We start from the raw sequence: 25,902 nt of genomic DNA on the forward strand, positions 1-25,902 counted from the left end.
GTAGTTGGAGTGATGGTCAAGAACAGGTACAAAGGGTCAAAAATGGACGCAGAGTCAGGACTGGACTGAGCAGCACTGAAACCAGGGTTCAGGGATAGATCAGGGATCAGTACTAGGGTCAGAGTCTGTAATCAAGTCAAATCAGGATTGTTGTCATAGTCCAGATGCAGGGCAAAGGTCAAAGCCTGGCAGGAGCCAGTCCAAGGACCTGGGCATCAGGAGGCAGGTGCAGGGTTGGAGCAAGGTTGGAATGGGGTATGAACAAGGCTGAAGCTGGTTGTAACAAGGCTTGGGCAAGACTGGGATAGGAATGGATCCATGAGAAGCTGGAAGCCTAGGGAGTTTAACACTATAATGCAGCAGGAGGGTTCCTAGCTAACTGGTGTTGTTGCACAGACTAATTTACAGTTCTGGTAGTGTGAGTGATATACCTGTGCCTGGGGGTCATCTGGCCTGGGCCCTGCCCGGGGATAGGCTGCTGCAGCGTGCCTGAGGGATGACTCACCGCAGGTGGAGGGATAATCATTGTCACTGAGTGAGCAGACTAGACACCTCCATATTGAGCTCAATGTTTTTAGTTAGACTAAAGTATTTCAGTTCTCAGGAGACTATACTGTGGTGTTCCACAGGCAGAGAACAAGTGAGATGGAGGTGCCACCGATGCTTAAGACACCCGCAAGGGCAGGGAATTGATTAGGTGAAATATGCCTAGATAATCCTAGCAGATGATCCAGGCCCCACTTGTAAAGAAACATATCCAGCTAGTAAAACAGGGTATAAGGGCTCTTTCAAGAGAAGTAAGGGCAAAGGTTAGTGCTTCTATATATTGGCCTGAATGAAAAACATGTATGGCGCATAGGATCTCAACGGCACAGGAACACAAGAAAATAATAGGGAGCTGGTAGACTGTAAAAGTCCTTTGTGACTGGATGGACTTATACCTCATAAATAACTGCTGCAGAGCAGAGGCACACACAAACCAAAGGCATGCAATTTTCCTGTAAAGTTGATCTATTCTGGGGTGTTAAATTTGGGTCTCAGAGGCTTGCTATTGTCGAAGAAAAACTTAGTTCTCGCTTTTTGTTTGGGTGCAGCAAAATTAAATACTTTATTATTTCTCCAGTAATTACCATGGAGGGAGAGAGTGCCATAGGACACAGGGTCCTGGACAGGTCTCTCAACTGGTAAACAATTACATCAAGCCTTTATACCTTTGTTTCAGACAATTTCTAGCAATAATACAGACAGTAAAAAGCAACAACTACATTTTGTTTATACATAAGCTTTTCTGCTATCTCACTAGAAAAAGCAAGACTGCACATTGCAAGGTCGTAATACTTTCACACAGTTCACTCTGTCTTACATTATCTTGCTTCTACAAATCTCACGTCATTAGGGTTACAGTATGGCCTGACTCTTGCTAACTAACATTCATTAAGACCTCTTCAAACCTTGTTAATTATTTACTGGCTTCCACACTTTCCTCTGCATCCAAGTCACTATCTTCTTATGGCATGCTTAATTCAGTCAGTAGTGCATCGCTAAAGTTTCCATAACACAGAAATAGAAGAGATGTGATTGCATTCAGTGCTGATCACAGCAAGAGCCCATGGGCTTTAGTGAAGTAAAGATAGACCACTATTTTGTTTAATCACATGTATGTTCTGTAATGGGTAAATCATGAAAAACTATGAAGTAACTGAGGACACAGAGAGAAAGAAGGCATTGAATACTGCGGAGCAGAGCTCTAGTTTTTTCCACGATGTACATATTACCAACAACAGAAGTTAACTTAAGGAAAAAAATGTATCTATGGACTTTCTTAATGAGTAAAAAAAAATTCAAGTTACATTACATTTCATGTTTTCCTGAGACTTCTATTTTTAAACTACAGTGTGTTCTTAGAAGGTTTTATAACTCTCTAAATTAGCCTAGGGTGATTACCCCTACTGTGCAATTTGCCACTATTTTATTAAAGCAACGTTAAAGATAATACTTCATTGGAAGTAGTAACAGCAGCATTAACCTCTATTTACCTTGACATAATAAAGCTTTAATAAAACATGGGAAAATTTCATTGAAGGGGATAATTATTCTAACATAAAATCTAAATGGAACTTAATTCCTTATTCTGCATGTTTAATGCTTTAAGATTAGTCATTAATGCCCTTTTCTCACTTTAGAGCACACAACAATATTTCAAACACTTAAATAAGTTTGTTTGCTTATTAAATTTATTCTAAAGTTCAAAACCATAAGAACAAACAAAAAACTATCTGGTTTTCAAAGAAAATTCTTCTGTCCCCACAGCCTACAAAAATAAATTTTAAAAAAGTCACCCCTGTCCAAATTGTTGACTATTGAATCAAAGAGGATTCTTGTTTGTTTTATATCCTCTGGCTTTATTGCAGACAAGCATCAAAGAGGCATAACACATAGGACTGAAAAATAACACAGCTGCACTTTGCAATGGAGTGTTCTGTATCTGCCCGTGTTTTGTTGTTCATGTAATACTTTTCAATAAACAAAGATGTCAATCAACTTTCTTTGCAGCACATCACATTTCAGATTTAAACCACTTCAGACACAGAGCTGCCCCAAGCTCACACATTTAACAGATAAAAATTCAGCTTTCTGTCAAGGCAGAATGCAGTATTGATTGTAGACTGTATTTAGGCTAGTGTCTGTTGGAGCTATATTACCTTCAAACTCATATAGAGTCCACTATACACACGTAACATTAAATGTATTTCATTTCTAGTGTAAAGTGGGTTTTTTTTAATGTTCTGTACGGATTAGTGCCAATTTCCAACTACATGCCTGAGACAGGCCCTGGCTACAGTGTATCCAGGAAACAGTGGTGGGGGGTGGTATTAGGAACACATGATAACAATCATGAAAACTTTGATCACTTGATTTGATTCTAGTGCTTTGTAAATTAGCATAATTATTCTAACATGCTTCATTAAAAATTATGACTGTACAAGTCCTTCAGTTTAATGATCCAAGAACAGACCACGTGAGCTGAGCTTTAAATAAATACATCAACTTTGTACTTAGAGGACATGCCTGAGATTGAGGATTTGTTTTGTTTTGTTTTTAATTTGCTGAATGCAAACTCATAATTCCGCAGTGAGAGCGAATGGTGTTTTACTAAGAAGTTACACTAGAGTACTCGGTATAGTTTACAGTTTATCCTCACATCCACCTGACCCTCTCCTGGGATCGTTAAAGGTTAGATACTATGTCACCTCTGAGCTACTGGGAGATTGGCGTACAATCCCAGTAAATCTCCATTTAATTACATTTGAATTTTAGGTGTCACCCGCCGCTGCTTTTGACCTTTGAAGGTTGCCAGGAAAAGTTTAACAATTGTTAAAGTGTCTCCTGACTTTGGAAATGCTCATTTTAACAAAATAAAATGTTAGAAATAAGACTTTAAAAGTCATATTTAAACTGTGTGTAACAAAGTAAGTTAATGGTAACTGGTTTAATAATGCACAATGTTCCAGAAAAAGCAAAGAAATACATTTATCCATGGCAACCAAAAGCATCAAGAATGTGCTGGCATTCTATTAAAACTGTAACTGACAAAACATCAGTTGGCAGCACTGAAGGGTTAAGACAAACTGAACAAATCTGAGAGAAAAAAAAAATACAAGTGGCCATCCTGTCCTTAATATGCTTTATGTGCCTAGGCATGTGGGGCCCCTCAAAAGACTAGCTGATTTTCCATATTGTATGTGATGTATAAGTTGGGTTCTGGATAGATGATTGTCAGCCTTAACTTGAATTTCCTTGCGGGTTTTTGTTTTGTTTAAATCATACCCTTAAATAGAGAAATAGTAGCATAATTGAGGACCAACATTTTAACTTGTTAAAATTAATATACTCTGCTGTGAAGTGTCATCTGGATAACGCAACTACTTCTTTTTGAAGAAGTATCCATCCCACAAAAGTTAATGAGAGCAAAGTGTCAGTGCTGGCTCTCTAGCCATTAGGTAAAAGGCAGTATTCCCCAAGCTGTGAACATCCCAGCTGACATCATGAATGCCTGCATTAGCAGGAAAGTAAACAAAATGAAGGCATGTGGTCCATCAATACTAATAGAAACACAGCAGAGAAACTGACAGAAAAATCATTTTCTTTTTTAAATTTCTGAGTTACATTTTAAGTTTCTAAGTGTCACAAGAAATACAATGCAGACTGTTAATCACTAGTATATATAAAGTTACGAAATGTCTGTCCATTAACATTATTGTAACTAGATTTTTTCATAAGTAAAGTTTTTCTGACAGAAAAAAACCTTTTTTGAAAAATGGCACTGTCAACATCTTAGAAAATTTCCATTTTTAGCCAAATATTTCTGCAGCATTTTTAACAAAATCATGTTTGGTATAGTTATCATATCGAACACTTTCATTTACTGAAATTTCAATTTCAGAATTGGTTCTTCCACTCCAATACTATAGAGTAGAGTGAAGTGAAAGCCCTCCATTCCAACACTAACATTACAGATTTCATCATTTCAGCCTCTGAGACAGCATTTTGGCCTGCAAGAACATGCCCTCTTAAATGTGCTCATGGTCACAGACTACTGATATCTATCTTTGCAGGACCTCTGGACCAAAGCCATGGCTGAGTGACTGTTTGAATTCTATATGGCCATAGTTCTGAGCCTGGAGGTCATTTGAGTCCAATGCTGTGTAAATAAAGCATCTCAATATTTTCATTAATATTGCTGTAATTACTAAGGTTTACCATAAGACACTATTCCAGTCACAAGAATTCCATGTATTAGTACATAGGAAACTGGCAAACTACAACTATATCACTGGAGAACTGATTAATTTACTAAAAGTTTACTGTGTTTTTGTGAGGGTGTGGTAGGCTTGTACCTATGAGGAAGGAAAGTGGTACAGTTTGGACTCTGGAGTCCTGACTTGACCAGCCTTCTTCACACTGGAAACCCTAATATCTTGCTCTCCCAAAACAGCTCCTCCCTCAGAAAGCCAGTAGCAAGGAGGTAACTCATATTTGAACGTCAGCAAAACAAACAAAATTCCATGGAGTCATCTGTGGAAGAGATGAAGGAGGAGAGGGAAAAAGAAGGAGCAAAAAAATGGAGGTGGTGAGGAAAGGAAGGGCCTTGCCTAAAATCACTGGGTACAGAATACAGAATGTGCATCTTTAGAACCTTCAAGAGTAACAGCACTATCTCTCAAATCCTGAACATGAGCTTTTACAGGGCCCTAGGTGAAGTTAGGCATAGGAGGTAGATTGTCATAAACAGCACAATGCACAAAGGGTGGGAGGATTTGGCATTTGATCAGGTCAGAGACATTTGCCATTAGATGAAGGCAGAAGAACAGAGCTAATGAGCTTGTCATTACAGAAGTACTCAGATTGCACAATACACAGTAGCTGTTTTTGTAATTAAATAAATTTTAATTTTCAACAATATACATACACACATGTGAACAGAAAATCCAATTAATCACTTTCAGGTCTGGATGCATGAAAAAAGTGTTCTTTATAAGTTGAGCTATTTTTTTCTTTTTCAAACTTCAAACACCCACCCCAGAAAAGGGCAATAGAGAGAGAGTCTTCCAAGCAGCCTAGAACGGTGGCAAGGGACGCAGCCAATCAGAAAGGGGCTGCAGGGAGCAGCCAACCCGGGCCTAGTAGGCCCATATAAAAGGAGCTGCAGTGCAGAGCACTGTTCAATTCTTTGCTAGAGTTGAAAGAGAGTGGATGGTGCACCTGGCTGGCTGAGGGAGCTACAGGACCTTGGACAGAGCAATGCTGGCAGAAGGGAGGGGTGGGGAGAATGTGAAATAGCTCTAGGCCGGCTGCTGGGACTCAACGAGGACAAGGCCCTGATCTAAGGGTGAAGAATGTTCTGGGGCCACAGGGAAGTGACCCAGATAATTGTAGCAGAAATGCAGTCTATTTAGAGGGACATGGTGGATGGCTGCTATCTATAGGGTCCCTGAGCTGGAACCCAGATAGAGGGCAGGCCTGCCTCCTGCCCCCAGCCACTGGGAAAGTGGCCTGGACTTTGATACACCCCAGAAAGGGAACTGAACTCTTTTCTAGCCCGAACTCTTCAGCTGGGCAACTAAGGCCCAGAGAGACGGAGAGTCCACAGGGAGGGAGCCCTGGGCTTTGTGGCCCCACACTAGGGCCAGGACTACTTGAAGAGCAGGGACAATTTGAGGGATCCCAGAAAGGGCTGAGAGACCGTTCAGACAATAGGTACAGCAACAGGCCCTGGGGTATAGCAATAGGCCCTGCTGGACTGACTGAGGAGCAAGTCCAGGGATAGGGCTGCAGATAAAAGGACCTTACAGAGGGCACTGAGATATGCCCCCTGTTGGATGTACATCATGGAAGGTGTTTGATTTATCTCACATACAGACTGACTAGGCCGGAGGGCTGGGTAGCTGAAGACTCACCACTGAGCAGACAGAAAGTGCAGGCACACTCACTCAGCCAAGGGGGTGCACACAAGAGGTGAGTGCACCACATTACACCGATTCAAATGTAAAATTTGCAGAATCATTCTCTCGCTGGCTAAGACTCTATGGAGCATTAGCCCTATTCAAATACAACAACAGTTGAGCTTTAAACCCTTGAAAACCAGCATTCATAGTTAAAATGCGGAGAGAACCCCTAACCATTGCAGATCTAACAGTGCTTCTATAATAAACATAACGTAAGCAGTACTAGTCTTGCAGACAAATTAGACTCTAATATATGAAAGTCCAGTATGTCCTTCTAGCATGAACTTCATTATCAGAAAGTTGATTCAGGGTACTAAGCATCAGAATGATGAAAATGAATGTCAAAGATAGTCCATCTAACACATTAATTTCCAGTTTCAGCAAGCCAGGCTGTGCAGGGAGAGGGAGGAGGAGAGAGAAACAGGCACTGGCATTACAAATCTGATATTGTAATACAATACACATTTAATTCCTCCCCAGTCTCTTCTGTTTTTTAGCTTTTACACAAGTTGTAGAGTTCATATTTTCCTCTCTGTCTGAATCCTGTTTCAGTGCAGAGCAACCCTGCTGTAGTGCACTGACTGGCTGATGATGGGAAGAGCAATGCTGTCCCCTTTTGTTATGTTTTCCTTATCCACCGTGGTCTAAAGGATGCTGGGTCATTTGCAAGGATGTAAGCAGTGACTTAAAGCTACAGTATGTTGATCAGGACACCCAGGTGAATGAACAACAGACAGGGGTGGATATAAGCAGAAGGCCTCAACTTTATAAACACTGGAGAGGGGCACTATCTGCCCTTTCTCCCCCAACTCATGTGTCGGGCATTTAAATGGATCCAGTGTGGGTGTTGCAGGGCTTCCACCATAAAACCAGTAACTCAGGGTAGACTCTCCTCAGCCTATCCCTAGGATTCAGCTCATTTCTAAATCCTCTTGCCTCTTTCTCTTCCCCTCTCCCCAACCATTCCTGAGAGGGGAACAAAGTGTATTCAAGAGGAAGCTCAGCCTGGAAAGTCACACGTCTCCCCTTCTTCCATAGGCACAGAGGTCCACCAGCAAAATCCCAGTTTCTTCCTTTTGGATGCTGGCCCTTTGGCCTTTTATCTGCAGTGGACACTGGCTGTAAATCGCAACAAACTAAACATTCATATGGATTACTAATCATTTCTAAATCCTACTGCTATTTAACCTCACTGTGCCTCCATGATGCTGTGAGGAAGGGAAAACAAACAAACAAAAAAACCCACCAGGCCTCTGCCAATTTGGCCACAATGGGAAAAATCAATTCCTGATCCCTAAAACAGGAAATTGGTCAACCACAGCATCTTAAAAAACAGTCCCTATATTACAACTACTAGGGGAGGAAGGGCAGGTAAAATGGAGCAAGAGCCTCCAAAAGACCAGAGCAAAGGTTTAAATTAAGTGCTGGGAAGGGTGGGGGAGACAAGAGGCCAATCAGCTCCCATCTCCTCTGGCTGGCCAGTAGGAGGCAGAGCCCTTGGAGGAGGAGCCAATGCTGTATTCCCATACCACTGTTTCAGTCAAGTTTCCTACCCAATGACATGTGTGGGTAGCATTGGTAAGGAAGTTGACTGGTCACCTGCCCATATGAATGATGAAACAAGGAGAAGGTAACTTTAGCTTTAAAACTCTGCCAAATTTCAAAGACATTTTGATTCAGGATTCCAGTTTGTCTCTCCATAGAGGTTCTAATAATACAATTTGGATTCAGGTACAAGTCCAAATTTCAGACTACTGTGTCCCTAAAGTTGCAGGGTTTCGGTGAAGGTCCCCATTTCAGCCTATACCTATAAATTATATTTCCTTTTTGTGGCTGATGCAGTAGTATAACTGGGTAATGTTCAAGTCAGAAGCTCTTTAGTAACCTATTTGAACCCTAGCTCCTCCTGATAAATTTCAGGATCCTAACTAGACTGAGAAGGAGAGCATCAAACCAATCTACAAAGTTCCTATTGGCCTTAAAAGCAGAAAATATCAGGAGTGGATTGTTAGATGAATTTAGCAGCAGGGAAGCTTGCTGCTCATCAGCTTTCTCTTCCTCAAAAGTAGGTACTTACTGCAGTCAAGAGGAATTATTGCTGAGGATCTCTGGGCATGTGGATGTTTTGTTATCATAAAAAAAAGTCTGAACAAGACAACCCCACCACCACTATCATCCCTTTTGTTTTCTCCACTAAAATATTATAGTTTCTTACAATGCACATGCTTTATTTTTCTGATTGTCCGTCTATTTTAAATGAAAAAGTATAAATAAAAGCCACTTCTCCTGTTTCTCTATTGGACAAAGCAAACATGAGCTAAACATGGAGTGTGGATGTATTTCAATTTTTCTCTAGTTACATCTCAGAATTTCTCCTTTACAGGAAATATAGCTCATCTGTTACATAGAGAAATAGAAATATTCATATCTTCAAAAACCACCACCTTCGGTGAAATCCTGCTTCCACTGAAGTCACTGACAAAGTTCACATTGGCTTCAATAGGGCCAGCATTTCACCCTCTCTCCTTAATTCAATTTTTTCTCAACAATGCCAGTTTGACCATTCAATACTTCTGAAGAGAGATGAGCATAGGACACAAAATTCAGATCTAAATCTGGAGTTTATGCACTGCAAAGCCCGGATCTGTTGGAATCGAGCTTGTTTCAGCCCATTAAAGAGGTGAGAGCCTGATGTCAAAGGCAAATCTTGATTTGGATTCTGAAATCTGCCCATATCCTACACAATGGTTGTGATGGTCAGGCAAATCACTAGTTCTAAACCAAAAAGTGGGACAAAATGTCTGTCAGTGTCCAAAGCACCAAAATAAACTCAAGTTACTACTGTAGAATTTGTGCTAACTAGTAACTATCTCCCCCATTGCCATACACAATCTTTTCCCTAGGCCAACTATTAACTATCCTGTCAGCAGCCTCACTAAGCAGCACTGTAAAATATCAAATCGGGGGAGAGGGAGTAGGGGAGGTGGGGAAAAAAAACCCACACACACAAACAACATTTCAGTAACCACCTGCAACAGACCAAAATGGGGAAATCTATGAAGAAAGGAAAGGAAAGAATGAAAGCTATTTATTACTTCAGAGCTGAACATTCATTTTCTCATTTGACATTTTTTAACATTTGAGAAGGTTTGTGGAAAAACTAATTTTGATTCCAACACAGGGATGAATCTGCAGTTTAGAAACAGTTGAAAGTTCTTGAAATAAGCCATAGATCACCCTCCTGTTAATTTTGTTCTTGCACATTGTGTCTGTAGAGTCTGCTGACTTCTTTCCTAGCTCTCCAGGATGAGACAGATATTTTTACTGAAAGCATTGAGAGAAAGTACTGGTTTCTACCATAATCAGATTTGTACTTTGTGTGGTCTAGAACAGAGGACAGGTAGTCAGGACTCCAGAATTTTATTGCTGGCTCTCTCCTGGTTCTCCAAGATGATCTTGAAGAATTCACTAACCTCTCTATGCCTTAGTTTACCTATCTCTAAATACATAATACCTTTCATCACAGGAGTGTTGTGAGGTTTAATTCATATTTGCAAAGCACTTTGACATCTTTGGATGACAAGAGCCTACACACACACACACGCAAAGCACTGTTATAATTGTTTCTAGCAGAATGAATGATTGGGGCGGGGAGAAATCATGTTTTGCCCTTTGGAAAAAGTCTGGCTTGTTTGTTCCATTTTTGCACCAGCCTTTCAAGGCTCACCCCCACTCCTATCTTGGCAAGTCTCTCCTAGGAAGCACTGGTACATTTAAATCAGTGACACAACCAGGTTGGGGGCTGTAGTGAATTTGGAAAAAGTCATATCAAAAAGAGGAAGCAAATTACTCACATGAGGCTAAATTCCACAATTGTCTTTGTTTTTCTTGGGTGAACAGGGGCTTTGTCCCTTACAATGAAAACAGTATAAAATATGCAAATAAAGCTACCACGCAACAAGTAGAGTATCTTGCATGTTTAATTTACAGTGGCACAAAATCCAAACTCTTTTAAAGGCTACCACTAAGCCATAAAACAAAAGACATTGCACATCCCAGAAGCCCTGCTGGTGCTCATTGATAAATTATTTTCTGGAATGCACATTACCAAGCACATTACGGAAGTGCTCCCTAGCCCTCCAGTGTTACAGTTCAAGGTAGTATGTGACAGATCTGAAAATTCTGAAGGAAGAAAATCTCTAGAGTATGTAGATCGCAGCATTGCTCACTGAGAGATTACAGTGGCTTTTATATTGGTTACAAATGTGCAGTTATACTGATAAGTTCAAAAGTGGAATATTAGATATCATGCTAAAATTCTCCACTACACTGTTATGTTCTTTCTTTGTTTCTATTTTTCCCCCCATTTAGCTATTGCTGGCTTGCCAGAGATCTTGAACTTGAGAAAGGTTAGACATCACAATGCTGGAGCAGTTTGTGAGCATCAGCAGATTTAGCTTGTAATTTCATTGATCTATGTGGGCTTGCTGTTTGCAAACCAGCTGCTGCACTGTTTCCCCACAGCTACTGATCTGAGTAGCATTGATTTTTTCCCCTTACATTAACATAGCATTACTTCTTTAATGGGCAATAAATGACTGGATGTAAATACAAACAGGGCTGCAACAACAAAAGAAAAAAGTCAGCCCTGTTTTTATTTAAGGAACTCTATTAATATTTGCCATAGAATTAAAAGCATAAATTATTGACCAAGATAATGCAATTCTGATTTTAAATATATATGCCAACAAGTCATCTTTTCTTACTGTATTTACCCAGAGCTCCAAATGTTCCATCTTGTAGATGGCATATTTTTGCCTCAGTACTAATGGTAAAAGCAGATCCTTTTCAAGAAGGAGTATAGAAAACACTACAAAAGCTTCTCCTATTACTAGACTAAAGCTTAATGAATTCTGAATCCATGTCAACTGTGAAGAGGACACACTGTCTATTCTCTCACCTTAGTTAGCATTAGAAAAACCTGAATTGGACTTGGGTTTAAATGGAATGGATTTTATTGACACTTACAATATAGCATGAATTGACTATCCTATGTAAATTAAGATACATGACCACATAGCATACTACAACACTTTATTGTGTGAACAGATGATGTATTGAGTATTCTGTATCACTTATAGCGCTCACTGGTGTGAAATTCAATGCCAGTGAAAAGACCTCAGTCTTTTCTGGATTCAACCTGAGCTACTTATTCCTTATTCAGGTTCCTAGTTTTCCTCAGCACTGGGACAACAATCAGCAGGGTTGTCCATGCTTGGGGAAAATGTAGCACTAAGTGTCAACTCCCATAACATCTTCCCCTCCATGTTGCTCAAAAGATGTGACAGGATTGAAACACCACAGGTGAGGGTTTCTGGTAAAAGAAACAGCTGGACCCCAGAAAGTTTCAGCTAAGAGAATGATTTTTTTCCCTACCTCTGCTCAATCCAACAAGTGTGGTAGTAGCACCTCACGGTAAGCAAAAGCAACACAGATCTAACAACAAACAACAGCAACAATTTCCTCTGCGTATTTGTGAAAGGAAGAGTTTTGCGTGGAAGTCACAAGCCTTTCACTTCTATATTCTCCTTCCTCTGTGTGGTCTGGTCTGCCTGTGGAGTTGGGGAAAAGATGCAATGGCATTGTAGACAGAGGATTGTCTATGTTCATGTAGCCTTGTCAACTCTTAGAGCTAGACAAGTGCTAATTTCTTCACTTGGCTGCTGCAAAGGTACGTCCGAGTGTTCTGCTCAGAGTACAGTTAAATTAATCCCCCTGAGGGATTGCTGAAAGAAACCTAACTGGAGCTTAAACTACCCCATAGATCATACAACAAGTGCCAAGAACTTACACACTTATCCCAGATGAAATTAACATGCCATCATACTGCCTAATCTTCCCTTGCACTAAAAATCTATCTAGAATTTCTCAATCCTCAATTTTCACTAACTAAAACTTAGTGTCAGTATTAACAAATTCGGTGTCCAAATCATTAATAAATATATTAAATAACACTGGTCCCAGCACAAACCTCTGGGGGCATCCCCCGATTAACCTCTCTTCACTCTAAGGAGAAGACATTCACTAAAATTTTTCTTCCTATCATTTATTCAGTTTTTAATCCACTGAGACTTTGCCCCTTACCTCATCAATATATATTTTCCTTGATAGTCTTTTATGAGGGCACTCTATCATAAGCTTTTTGAACATCCAAATAAATTATGCTCACCAGGTCACCTTTATCTACTATTTTATTAACCTTTTCAGAGAACTTTAACAGGTTACAGAGGCATGATTTCCCATTACTGGAGTTGTGCTGGTTTGACTTGATCAGGTTACACTTATCCACCCCATCCTTAATTAGATTCTCAATCAGTTTCTCCACCAGCAAGGTAAATTTTCCCGGTCTTAAGATAGGAGCTAATGGAGATCCTGGGAGTTAAGAATAGGCACTGCATTAGAGTTGTTCTAGTCATATGGAATCATTGCTAGTCTAAACAATATTGCTTGCATCTTCTTGCAAGTATCTCAGATATTTCACACTTTATTCCCTTCAGAAACCTCTGAAGAGTACCATCTGGTTTTGGTGATTTTTCTGCATTTGAGTTTATCAAGTCTCTCCAGAACTTCCTTCTTAAACACTTCCATCTTTGCCAAAGTGTCTCTCTTTAACAAACAAACATTAAAAAAGAGGCTGGTGGTTAGAATAGGAATTTTCCCTCTATCTTCTACAGAAGAAACCAAGGCAAAAAATCAATTTACCGATTTTGTTGCATCATCATCTGCAATTGTTCCTTTTGCAATCTAGAAAGCCTACAATCCCACATATAGATTCTTACATTTAATGTATTTCATTTTTTTTAAACGAGACAGCGTGGATAAAGGAATATATCTTATTGGACCAATTTCTTTTGATGAAAGAGACAAGCCTTTGAGCTACAAAGATCTCTTCTTCAGGTTTGGGAAAGGCACTCAAGAATGTCAGAGCTAAATGCAAGGTGGAACAGATTTAGCATACAGGAGTTAACACATATTCTAAGGGACCATTCAATGTGAAGTGGCCTAACACCTCTGCAGTCATTGGACAAAAAGGGTGAGGGTTGAGTGGGTTACAGATCATTGTAATAAACTATAAATATGTTTCTGTTGAGATCATGATTTTGAGTGTCTAGCAAAGTTATGAATTTAAGCTCCCAGGCTCACCTTTTGAAGATGTTGTGCAGGTTTCCTATGAGGATAAGGGCTGAGAGATCAGATATGGAGTGATCATTTTATGAAGAGTGTTCACCCATGGGCGATATGGTGTTTGATCATTTTTCTGTGTAAGTTCATTTGAAATCGTAGCGATTGTCTTGTTTCACCTACCTAGTTGTTATTGGGGCATCTAATGCACTGGATGAGGTACACCACATGTTGTGCTAGGCATGTGTAGGACCTATGGATCTTAAAAGGTGTTTTGTGGAGAGTATCGATCATCGTAGCAGTAGAGATATGTCTGCAACAGATGCAAAATTTGTGATCCAGATAATTTAGCCAAGCAGGTACTTAACACTTATTTAGCGACACTCAACAGGAAATAGACTGTATTGTGCACATGACTGAATTAAGGTGCAAGACACAGATAGTAACTTAGGGCCTGATCTAGCGAGGTGCTGAGCAAATCCTGAAGGCACTTACTCAGTGTTTTCTGTTTGCAGGGAATTTAATGGACATTTCTCTTGGTTCTGTTTCTCACCCCTTTAGTTTCACCCTAAGTTCTGACTTTGAATAAGCAATGGATGATTTAGTTGGGAATTGGTCCTGCTTTGAGCAGGGGGCTGGACTAGATGACCTCCTGAGGTCCCTTCCAACCCTGATATTCTATGATTCTAAGAAAATTGAAAGAGAAATTTAGCTGGAAATTCAGATTTTGGCCAGTTCTAGGCTCTCAGTCACAGAAGTGTAGAAAAGTTGCCACTTGGAATCATTAACTTGTCCAGGTTTCAAACGCTGGTGAATTCACACTGAGCTTTGGCTTTATCACAAAACCTCAGACCAAACTAGTTTCACCTAGATTTAAAGATTTGTTACAAAAGTTTCTGTCACAGGGCACATCACTGGCCTGGTGCCACCTTCTGGTAACTCTGGGGATTAACCTGAGGCTGATGCTCTCCATTTACAGTTTTCACACTGTCACTCTCTCTGGATCTGCCTGCAGGCCCTCTTGCAGCCTCAGGAACCACAGTGTCCTCTTCATGGCTCATCCCTCTGGTCATGTCACCGTCCATGTTTCCCTCTTCCAGAGGTTGCATCACAGTCCAATAATCATGCTATTTTCCCAGTGGCGAGTCGAGGGGTAGGGGAGGGACCACCCACCCACTAGTCTGGGTCCCAACCAAGGGACCCTGTCAATGGCAGCCCCATTCTGCTCTTCTTGAAAGTGCTCACCACTCTTTCCTGGGCCTCGTCCCCACAGCCTCTGTACCTACTTCACTCTTACCTCAGGACCTTCAAACACTGTGCTGTCCATGATGCTAGTACTTCTTCCACTTCCTGGAGCCCAGCCTTCACTCCATGAGCTCCAAGCAGCTACTGACCCCGTTGTCCCCTGCAGCTCCCCTTATCTGAGTCTGCCGGTCCCAGATTGGTTGCTCCATGCAACTCCCCCCTGATTGGCTGTGCTTCACACAGCCTCTCTGGGCCACTCGGAGGACTTACTTCCACTGCTCCTTACTGAGGTTAAGCCTTTCTGCACCTGTGTGGGGCAGACACAGCATCACAGTTTCACATAGCTCTAGTTACAAGCATCTAGATTACAGCTGAGTTTGCCTTCCCTTGATATCAGAAACCCCTGCTGCATCTATGTTTAAGTGGTCTATTTGCTGTATTTTTAAGTGCAGAATTCTGCTTTAATTATATTTCTATCAGCTTTAGCACAGAGAAAGAGAGTGCGTTTTAATGCATATGTTGAACATTAAGTCATATTTGCTGTAGGGGAACTCTAGTAAATAGTAATTGTTTAAAAGATCTTTTTATGATGAAAGAAAATGAAAATAATACAAAATAGACTGTAACAGCAGCTTTTCTAATCATGTTAATAGAAGTTCAGCTATGTATCTCCTAAATAATCTTTTATAATAGACAGAGGATGTGGGAGGGGAAATATAAGCACGCACCCATACATTACTCTGTCGATCAGGAAGAGATGGAAATTATCGTTATTTTCCTTCCTTGCTCTCCTGCTGGAAAGTGCATTTCAATCAATGGAACTAAAATAACTGAATAATTTAATATTGCAATATTGTTTTATTGTTATGACAATTACCCCTTCATTCAATTTTTTTATTTTGTTTAATATATAAACATGTTCCTCAGAAAATTCAAACACCATTTAAATATTAGTCTGATTTCAGCACCCTATGTTAGATTTATTTCTTGAAGTATAAGTTATGTCAGAAAGAAACTCACTTGCAGAAATTAAATTATGTCAAACATTGAAAGATGAATACACTGAACTATATGAACAAAGAGACATGCGCAGACGCAGAGCAGTTTTTCCTGCTGGTCAATTTCAATGCTGTTTCCTTCACAAATTACAATTTTAGTTTGCTTGTTGTTGGGTTGGGCTTTTTAAAATTTCAGTTACTGACTTGAAATGAACTGTACCAACTTACCAATTTTTATGTATTAAAGCAAAAAAATCTAACAACTAAAAGCAAACCATAATGAAAACCTGAATTTGTAGAGCCAAAATAATTATGCAATCGCCAGGGTGTATGTGTGTGTGTGGGGGGGGGGTTGGTTTGTTTTTTTGGTTTTTTTTTTAATAACAATCTATTCAAAAGAGAGAAATAAAATTTCAGTCTTGAAAGTTACAGCCTGTTAATAGTGTGTGTAGCTGATATGAATACATTGTATACACAGGCTGTAGTTCTACTGACAAGCTTGCATTGCCCCCTATAGTTGCTATGTGTCAGTTCTGGGGCAGGAGTGGAGGGGAAAGAACAGAAACAATGTGCTGAAAATCCTGTGCTTTTAGTTTTGACTCAGTTGTTAGAAAGAGCAGGGATAGTGTGGAGAAATCTAATCTGACCACACTGTGCAGGGGGAATGTATATATGTAATTCCCCAAGCGCATGAGAATCAACTACAATGTATGTCTCTGATTCTTGGTTTTGGCTGGGTTCAGCCAAACTTCCTCAAAGTACAAGGCATCCAAATTCAGTGTTCAGCTATCACTAATATCCAGCTGAGTCACCACTGGTCTCGGCACTGAATAAGACAAAGAAGAGGAGACACAGTGCCTACCCTGTGGAATTCATGGCCAAATTATATCAAGACCCTGCACAGCTGTATAAAGGAAGAGGAGAGCACAGGTAGCATCTCCCCTTCTGCTCCCCACCAAAAAGGGGATTTGGAGGCAAGGCACAATAGCAGCCCTTCAGTTCAAGGAGCATGTGGACTCTAAAAAGGCTGTGCAAGCCTAGAGAGATTAGATAGATAGCTGTCAGCAGCCATTTCGATAAAGAGACTGGGGAAAAGCTCAGTTGTGGCCCTGTTCCTCTGCAGTGGCCAGCACTTCTGTCCAAGGATACTGGCAAGGACACGCTCCAGGAGGCACTGGGTGTGCTTGAGGAACAATGCTACCCAGAATCCCTGATGGGACAATGCATCTCAGCTAGGGTGACCAGATAGCAAGGGTGAAAAATTGGGACAGGGGGTGGTGGGAGGTAATTGGCACCTATATTTTCAAAGTCCCAAATATCGGGACTGTCCCTATAAAATCGGGACATCTGGTCACCCTAATCTCAGCTAGATCTCTGACAGAGGGATGCAGCTATTTGCCACAATGCAGACTTCCCAGTTTGGGCCCATCTTTGTTATTGAATTAAAAGAAATGCTTTTAGACGATCAAAGTATCAATACATTTTCCTTACCTTGGCAATTATCCTTGCACCTGTTATCCCAGGAGCATTACTCCAGTCTGTATGTCATTCTCAGATATATGTATAGGAAGAGCACTTGTTGCAAGTTCTATGTACCTTTTGATAATCGCTTCAACCATACAGACCCTGGCAATCACCCACAGGTACCCCTACTCTGGCAGCCACCTGATAAATTTCCCAGATTGATTTTAATATGGGCTGGGATTGACCTAAGAAATTCCCTCTCTCTTCATCAGACACTGCTGCAGAGACCTCTGGGCTAAAATTCCATTGGTATGAAAGGGAAGGGACTGCTGGTAGAGCATTCTCCATTAGGGCCTTGTGCATTTACATCTCACCTCCCCCTTTAATCCATAATACTCTGAGGTTAACCTTCAAGGAACTCTGGTCAGTGGGGATTTGGAAGAGAATCCAGTGGAGATCACACCATGCCAGTTTGCTGTGCTCACAGAATGACACACTGCTTAACACACAGATTGCTGAGTTCCATGCCAGCTGCATGACAGGCACAGTATTCTCCTCTAGAGGTGATAAAGGCAGAGTGACAGCTGCAAGGTCTGCCATCAAAAGAAATGGATGCAACCTTCTGACCATGCAGAGATGAACAAAGTTGACCTGAACATAGAAGCGCAGGTGCCAGCTAACTGCAACTCCCAGATTGAAAACCCAGTCCAAAAATGATACACACCATTAATCAAAGCACCTGATATTATGCCTCCCATATCTTCCAGTTGCTTCCCCCAGCTACCTAGCCCCATGCCTGTGTTGTCTAGAGTCACTGTATTTGCTATTAAAATGTTATAATTTCTCAACAATTGTTATGCAGTAAACACAGTTATTTTCTCATCCAAGTATATGGAAATACTGTAGCATATCAGATATCACTGTGTGGTAACGTCACAAATCCTGATTTTTTTTAATTGCGACTAATGTGGTCAGGTTTAAAATGTTCCAATTTTGCCTTAGATTTTGCCTCAGCTATGCTATATCCCATTACTACATGGGATACCTAGGGAATCCTATAAACACTGAAATTAAATTATCAAATTATCTAAGGTAGCAGAGAAGTTTTTCATCCTGATCACTGTACGCCTATTTCATATGATTTTTAAAGTAATTTTTAAATTCATTTTCAAGCAAAATAATATTTGAATACAAATTTTGTTTGCATTATATTTTTTGTTACTTCTAAAGTTTGGAATTTTTCTTAATATAGCATCACAATTTTACACAGCACCTTCATATGAAAGGACCCACAAATCATTTTTCAAAATAAAAGTGGCTGTACAGAAATGCAGTCACTCCTCAGCTGGCGGATATCAACCAATTGGTACAAAGCACACTGCACACAGCTGGGAGAGAGAATATTTTTGAATGCTAGCTATGGTGGAATAAACCACTAATCTTATGAAATCTCCATGCAGAGCAGACAGAAAACTTCTTTTTACGTCATATGAGAAATAACATGTTAATAAATGTATCTACCTTTCAGGGATGAAGGGCTGAGGATTAAACCTATAGTTTAAGTTTTCCAGACTACTAAAACTATTGGATGTTTGATAGGTATCTTTTTGTGTCAGCTCTGGATATGCATAGTGAAAGATGGATCTGTCCAATTCAGGCCATGTAGGGTACCTCTAACCAAGGAAGTGCTGTGCTAGACACATTTATTTTGTTTAACACATCCTTAACTGGTTTTGTTTTATGTTCTGTTTTTCTCTAAAGTGCTTAGCTGCCATAGTAGTGGGTACAATAGAAACAGTAAAATGTTTGCCTTCCTACAAGGAAGTTAGTTATTTTCTTTAGTACCTGACAAAAATCTCCAAAGACCAGCATGCTTATGATTTCTATGACAGGTTTCTATAGCTCAATTAATACTGCACCATCCTCTCAAAACAGTATTATTCCTGATACTGGTATTACCAATCTAACATTTAGCAGATACCTGAGAATAGGTTTGGAGGTCATACTGGAAATAAGAAAAGCTCATGTTTGGTTCCTGAACCTAACACCAGATGTGCTCATGAAACACAATTCATACAGAGCCAGAGTGATAATTCACCATGCAGCTGCACTGCCCCAAGAGCAGACTAGGAAATGAATTCTGACTCAGAGGCTAATTCTCATGTACACCAAGACCCCTTTATGCCCCCCACCCCCAATCATGTAAAGAGATGTAAAGGGGGTGTAAATATGTTTCACTTCCAATTGCAGGCTCCCTTATACTGGCAGAGTAGTGTAAAGGGACCTTGATGTCAATGAGAATTAGGCCTCGAGAATCAAAATTTCTCTTCTGCTTCCCCCTTGCTCTGGAGGGAAGGCACAGACAGTGTTTCTGCCATTCCACAACTCTCTCCAAATCCCTTCCCTATATTTACAGTGGAGAACATCGGACAAGTAGTCCCTGCTTTTCCCATTACAGAAAGTCACAATCTGAGTAAGGGGGGATTTGATAGCAGCCTTCAACTACCTGAAGGGGGGTTCCAAAGAGGATGGAGCTAGGCTGTTCTCAGTGGTGGCAGATGACAGAACAAGCAGCAATGGTCTCAAGTTGCAGTGGGGGAGGTCTAGGTTGGATATTAGGAAACACTATTTCACTCGGAGGGTGGTGAAGCACTGGAATGGGTTACCTGAGGAGGTGGTGGAATCTCCATTCTTAGAGATTTTTAAGGCCTGGCTTGACCAGGGGCAGCTCTAGACATTTCGCCGCCCCAAGCACGGCATCATGCCACGGGGGCGCTCTGCCGCTCGCCGGTCCTGCAGCTCCAGCGGACCCTCCGCAGGCACGCCTGTGGGAGGTCCACCGGAGCCGCGGGACCAGTGGACCCTCCGCAGGCATGCCGCCGAAGACACCCTGCCTGCCGCCCTCCCAGCGACCGGCAGAGCGCCCCCCCGTGGCATGCCGCCCCAAGCACGGGCTTGGCGTGCTGGGGCCTGGAGCCGCCCCTGGGCTTGACAAAGCCCTGGCTGGGATGATTTAGTTGGGGTTGGTCCTGCTTTGAGCAGGGGATTGGACTAGATGACTTCCTGAGGTGTCTTCTAACCCTAATCTTCTATGATTCTATGTGTGGGGTCTGAAAGGTTGTTACTTGGCTGTGTAAAGGTTCCCCTACACGTCAAGTAGAGGCTGTGACCATCTAGCCTAGAGTGGTGTGTGTGTTCCAGCCTGTATATGCTCTTACAAAGATACATTATGTTCTTCCTACATCACTGAAATGGGATTAGAAATAATAATTTTCAACATTTGTTTTTCTGCTGATTGTAGAATGGCTGGCTCCAACAGCAAACATTTTATCGTATTCATCACTATGCTCTTGGATAGCTGCACTCACGGGATACAGTTTAATTTCTTATATATCCATGTCATTTTTCTTTCATATTAATATTCCCATATGACAAGTACTTTACTTCATGCTGCTGAATTGATTTTCAAGAAGAATCTTCTTTCACATAAATTGTTACTTTCCATGAAACCAATGGAAGTTTTGGAAAAAATTACCAGATTTAGTGCTGGTCCTTTCAAGAAATTGCTAAGAAAGTATATATGCAGGTGAAGAAATTGTAAGCCTCTGCCAACCACAATATAGTTTTCATAAGTATTTGTGAACAAATTAAAATTGGTTACTAAGACATTCTGTTCAGGAGACACAACAAAACAAAAACAATAGGTATAGTTATACTGAGAGGTAGTGGTGACTGCACTGGTCACAAACCTCTGAGACTGGTGTGAACACAGTCTTCATTTAAAATAACTGTCAGCATGAGGTCATCAGAAGCCACTTACCTAAATCAAAAGGGGGTTATGGACCCACCCAGGAGTTTGGACTGAATGGGCAGAAGGCGGGGGAGGAGGGATGAGACAGAATACATGAAAATTGAGAATACAGAGGAACAGAGAGACAGCCAGAAAGAGCAGCAGAAACCACAGTGGCTGACCCTAGAAGAAACCTGGGAAGAGGCTTTTGGGTCTGGGGTGAAAAAAAGATTCTTGGTGCTGTGTGCAAAGGAAGCAGATTCTTGCTATTTGATTCCTTCTGCGTTCAGTGACACAAGATTCTGTACTTTCTTTGTAAATAAACAAAACTGCATCAAAGAAAATAGCAGACTATCGCCAATTTCAACTTCCAGCTGGAACACCCACAGGGCCCCAAACTGTGGCTAGCCACTTCAGTTGAAAAGGGGAAACAATATTTTCCTACCCCATAGTGCAAGGTTCCTATTCTGAGGGCCAGCTCCAGCCTCTATGAAAATTACAGTGGCTGCCCAGCTGCTCCAAGTTTCACCCTTGACATAGGATAGAGTGAATCCTACACCAGTGTAGAATTGACATAGTGGTGTGCCACACCTCCATGCCCAATGCTGGCATGAGGGAGGACAGAGGCACAACTTCCCTCCACGGAAGGTATCCTCTGTTGGACAGCCCCTTTATGTCTCCAGAGCAGTACAAAGGAACCATAGTGCAAAAGACAATCTGGCCCTATATAATTCAGACTGTAATATGAGGACAATGTCCATCTCCTGATTGTTTCCTAAATTGCACTCAAGCTCTCGCCACCATTTTTTCACCATCAGATTCAGTGCTTTCTTTTCTCTCTTTTCTTTTTTAACCTCTACCTTCTCTTCTTTTCTTTACTTTACTCATTTCCACTCAGCTTCCTTCTCTACATCTCCATGTGTTGCCACAGCCCCATCCATTTAGAGTTGATAAGACACTGTCGGATTCCCCACAAACCCACATGAATTGCTTTTCATAATAAAAAGATCTCTAACTGGTGTCTTTTTTAGTTGGTTTGATAAGAATCTTTGCAATACTCAAAAAACTCAAATGACATGATTACCATTAGTTAAATAATTGGCTGCAACTTTTCATCAAAGTTTGGCTATTCTACCTCTCTAAAAATCAACTCTTTAAAAACAGGCAGCACTTAGGAATGCCTGACTACGGTGTCAAAACATGAATGAAATGACATTTCTTAATATTTCTAAAGACCCATACATTTATTCTAGTAGATCATACGAGTTCATACTGCACATGCCAATAAGGGCTATTAAACGTAAATGAGAGTCCTTCTTTAGAGTCAGTGGCATTGTAGACTTCGCTAGGGATCTCATTTTCCTTCAGTACAAGATCTGCAGGGCAAAGGGGGCAAATGAACTATGAAACATATCATCACTGCTTTTATTGATGCTTTTTTTTTGGTTACAAAAATTCCATTTATTTAAATTCCATTTAAAAGTACATTTTGCTCCCAACTATTGTTATAGTTACAATTTTTCATTTTTTTAAAATAGGTTCTGACATTTGTTTATATAAAAATGTTAAAAACCGTTCTCTATGCTACATGTTTTAAAAGCAGATCATTTTGTCCATATTAAATACATGCTGATGATTTACAGAAAGGGATTCTATGTGAAACCTGCAAGAGCAGGCTCCAACAAGATTAAAGGGAAACATTTCAGAAGCACCTAACTGACTTTGAAGTGTCATTTTCAAAAGTGATTTAGGCACTTAAAAACCTAAGGGCTGGTGTACTCTGAAAAGTTACATCGGCATAGCTAAGTCTCTCAGGGGTGTGAAAAATCCACACCCCTTGAGTTAAGCCAATCTAATGCCTTGTATTGACAGTGCTAGGTCAATTCTTCAGCTAACCTAGCTGCCTCCTCTTGGGAAGGTGTATTACCTACAATGATTGGAGAACCTCTCTCATCACAGTAGTAAGTGTCTACTCTGAAGCAATACAGAAGGTCAGCTGAAGCTGTAGCTTTTTAAATGTAGACATAGCCATCGTTTCATCAAAAGTAAAAGGGATCTAGGAGCCCAAGAGACAGATTTTCAAAGGCACTTTGGCACCTAAAAAGGGAGAAAAATGCTTATTGGAATTTTTAAAAACACCTAAGCAGGTTAATCACTTTATTGAAATCAATGGTAGTCAGATGCTTAAGCACTTATGAAAAGCCCACTAGGCACCCCATCTGCATATTCAGGAGCCTAAATATCTCTGAAAATCTGACCCCAATTCCCTTCTTAAAATAGGACTTAGGCTCCTAAATCACATAGGCACTTCTGAAAAAAATATCCTATTTCTAGTTCTGTACCTGGCCAGAAATGCCACAAGAAATGTTCTCTCAAGGCATTTTACATTACAATCCTGGCAGAAAAAACACATTATATGATGATTTCAGAATTTAAAAAAAATGTTTGATTTGCATTTTGTTCTAAAAAAGGGAAAGGTTTGGCAGTAGATAAACTGTTTTGCTCAATTCTAATCATAATTGGAGATTCATGTTAGACCTTGAACATGTCAAGTATATAGCATAAGAGTTCATCCCATAAGTGCTGAGAAGCCCACATCACAAGGGCACATACATGATGTCACACTGTCAGAAGTGCTTGACAGCTAATATGAATGACAAATTCCCTCTCACCCTGTTTACTACAGTCGGAAGGAAGATAAGGTGCTGTATTAAAGCAATGTCACAACACCGTAAAAGCTGGCAAAAATCCATTGTTTTGTTTCTTGAGCTCCAAGGAATATCTGCAGCCTCATTTTTTTTACTCACCTAGTTCTATATTCATGCTGCTGTGACTGACTCATATAATTATCTTCTACATTTTTCTGTAACAGATCTAAAGTGCTCAGCCATATAAATGAAGAACTCACTCTTCTGCACTGAAATTGTAGACTCCTTGCTATTTGATGGTGGGGTATTTTTTTCCTGTACTGCCTTCTGAACACACAGACCTATGGTAAGCCTTATCAGGAGACACCGAGATATATTAGGGGGGGGGAAACGGTTACCTCATAATCTCTTCCTGCTAATGCTTGTTCCTAAAGAGCACCTGCTAGCTTAAAAAGGGATTTGAGTGACCCAAGTTTAAGAAGTCCCTTTACAACAATTACTGTTCTTATCACTGAAGAAAGTGATGCCAAACTTACATCTTCCTGATGGATTCAATACACAGAACCAGAGAGATGAGATTAAAAGTACTATATAGGGTGCATTTTATAAGACATCAAGCTGGCCCCAGATGATGGAGTTTTGAAAATAATATTGCTATCAACCTGATTGTCATCCATTTTCCTTCCACTGGATGTTTTGCAGAAAAATCTCTGAAGACAGTAAGATCATTATACCAGCAGTCATTTATAGGAAATTTTACACAAAGGCACTTTAAAACATTACCTTATCTTTATAATATACTTGTGAGGAAGGAAAGTATTACTATTCACCATTTGACAGATGAAGTAACCGAGATTGAGAAGTTAAGTGGTTTGCCAAAGGTCAGTCTGCAGATCAGTGGCAGAGATAAGATTAAACTCAGAAGTTACTGTTTCCCAGATCAATGTCTTTCTGGATTAGCAAATTCTTATACAAATATTAACTTTGTTCTTTTCAGAAAACTGTCTAATGCATCTGCACGGTAACCACTCTTCATCAAAAGTGTCAAAAAGATTTTAAGCTGGCAACGTTAGTGTTCATATGTGCATCAACTGAGTAATGGCTTTCTAAAGGATACATTGATTAAATACTCCATTCCAGACCTCCTAACTACTTTTGATCTACTGAAATAAAAATGAAGATGATAAATATACATTCAAAACTCTTGAATTCATACCTTATGAACAATAAGGAAATTTGAGAGAGACATCCGGATACATTTTCAATATGATCTCCAGTCAAGTTTATGATTTAGCTAAAGGATCCATTTCCATTTGTTATGTCATATCCCTTGGTAAATGATTTTTGAACAATCCCTTCCACACTGTTGAACAGTTGGATCTCAGTACCCATTCATTAAAAATACAATTACTGTGTAAATATGGTTCTTTGAGATGTGCCCAGATAGATCCATACTTTTAGGATAAGTGTACCCCAGTGTGCAAGCTTGGAACCGTCTAGAAAGCAGCGTCAGTTGGGGCCATTCACCCTTATCCTCTTCTCACACTTTGAGTACAAATAGCAGGTATGATCCTAACTGCTCTTGAGTTTTTGTTCCTAACTTACGGATTCTTTTACAAGAAACCTTGAGGAAATGGAGAAACTGGGTATCAGATCCAGATGCCAAGTAATGTTATGTAAAAGAGCTGAAAGAGCTCCAAATCATAGTCTTGCATATTTCATTGCTAGAAACAGTGCAAAGGCTTTCCTTAGAGGCTGCCTTAGACCTACTTGAGTGTGATCCGATACCCCAGGTGGCAGAACATTGTCTGATCCATTGAGAGCCAAGATGGACTGACTCCAGGTTTTATTCCCATTTGCTACAAAAATTCTGGTGGATCTTACAGATTGATTAGATACTGTGAATAATCATTTTAAAGCATATAATCATCTAGAAGTATGCTGCCTAACCTCACTGAATTTGAATATGGCTTCAGGTAAAATAGAGGCAGGATTAACAGCCTGACTGAGAAAGAAATCAGAGACCAATTTAGACAGGAATTTGGGGCAAGAGTTTGGGGTCTTATAGA

The 25,902-nt window shown here is 40.4% G+C and overlaps 1 long non-coding RNA gene across 2 annotated transcripts in view; it reads left to right on the plus strand.

Moving 5' to 3' along the window:
• LOC120400204 overlaps positions 1-25,289 on the plus strand; it is a 31,808-nt gene extending 6,519 nt beyond the window's left edge. The window contains exons 1-3 of one of the 2 annotated variants that reach the window (XR_005595599.1): positions 6,429-6,516; positions 24,058-24,179; positions 24,831-25,289. This is a non-coding gene — a long non-coding RNA (uncharacterized LOC120400204). Of the gene's footprint in view, positions 1-6,428; positions 6,517-24,057; positions 24,180-24,830 lie in introns of those variants that run through there. The other variant, XR_005595598.1, reaches the window with a different exon arrangement.
• The last annotated feature ends 613 nt before the right edge of the window (positions 25,290-25,902 follow it).

The sequence above is a fragment of the Mauremys reevesii genome, linkage group 3 (genome assembly GCF_016161935.1).
Source record: "Mauremys reevesii isolate NIE-2019 linkage group 3, ASM1616193v1, whole genome shotgun sequence".
Taxonomy (NCBI): Eukaryota; Metazoa; Chordata; order Testudines; family Geoemydidae; genus Mauremys; species Mauremys reevesii.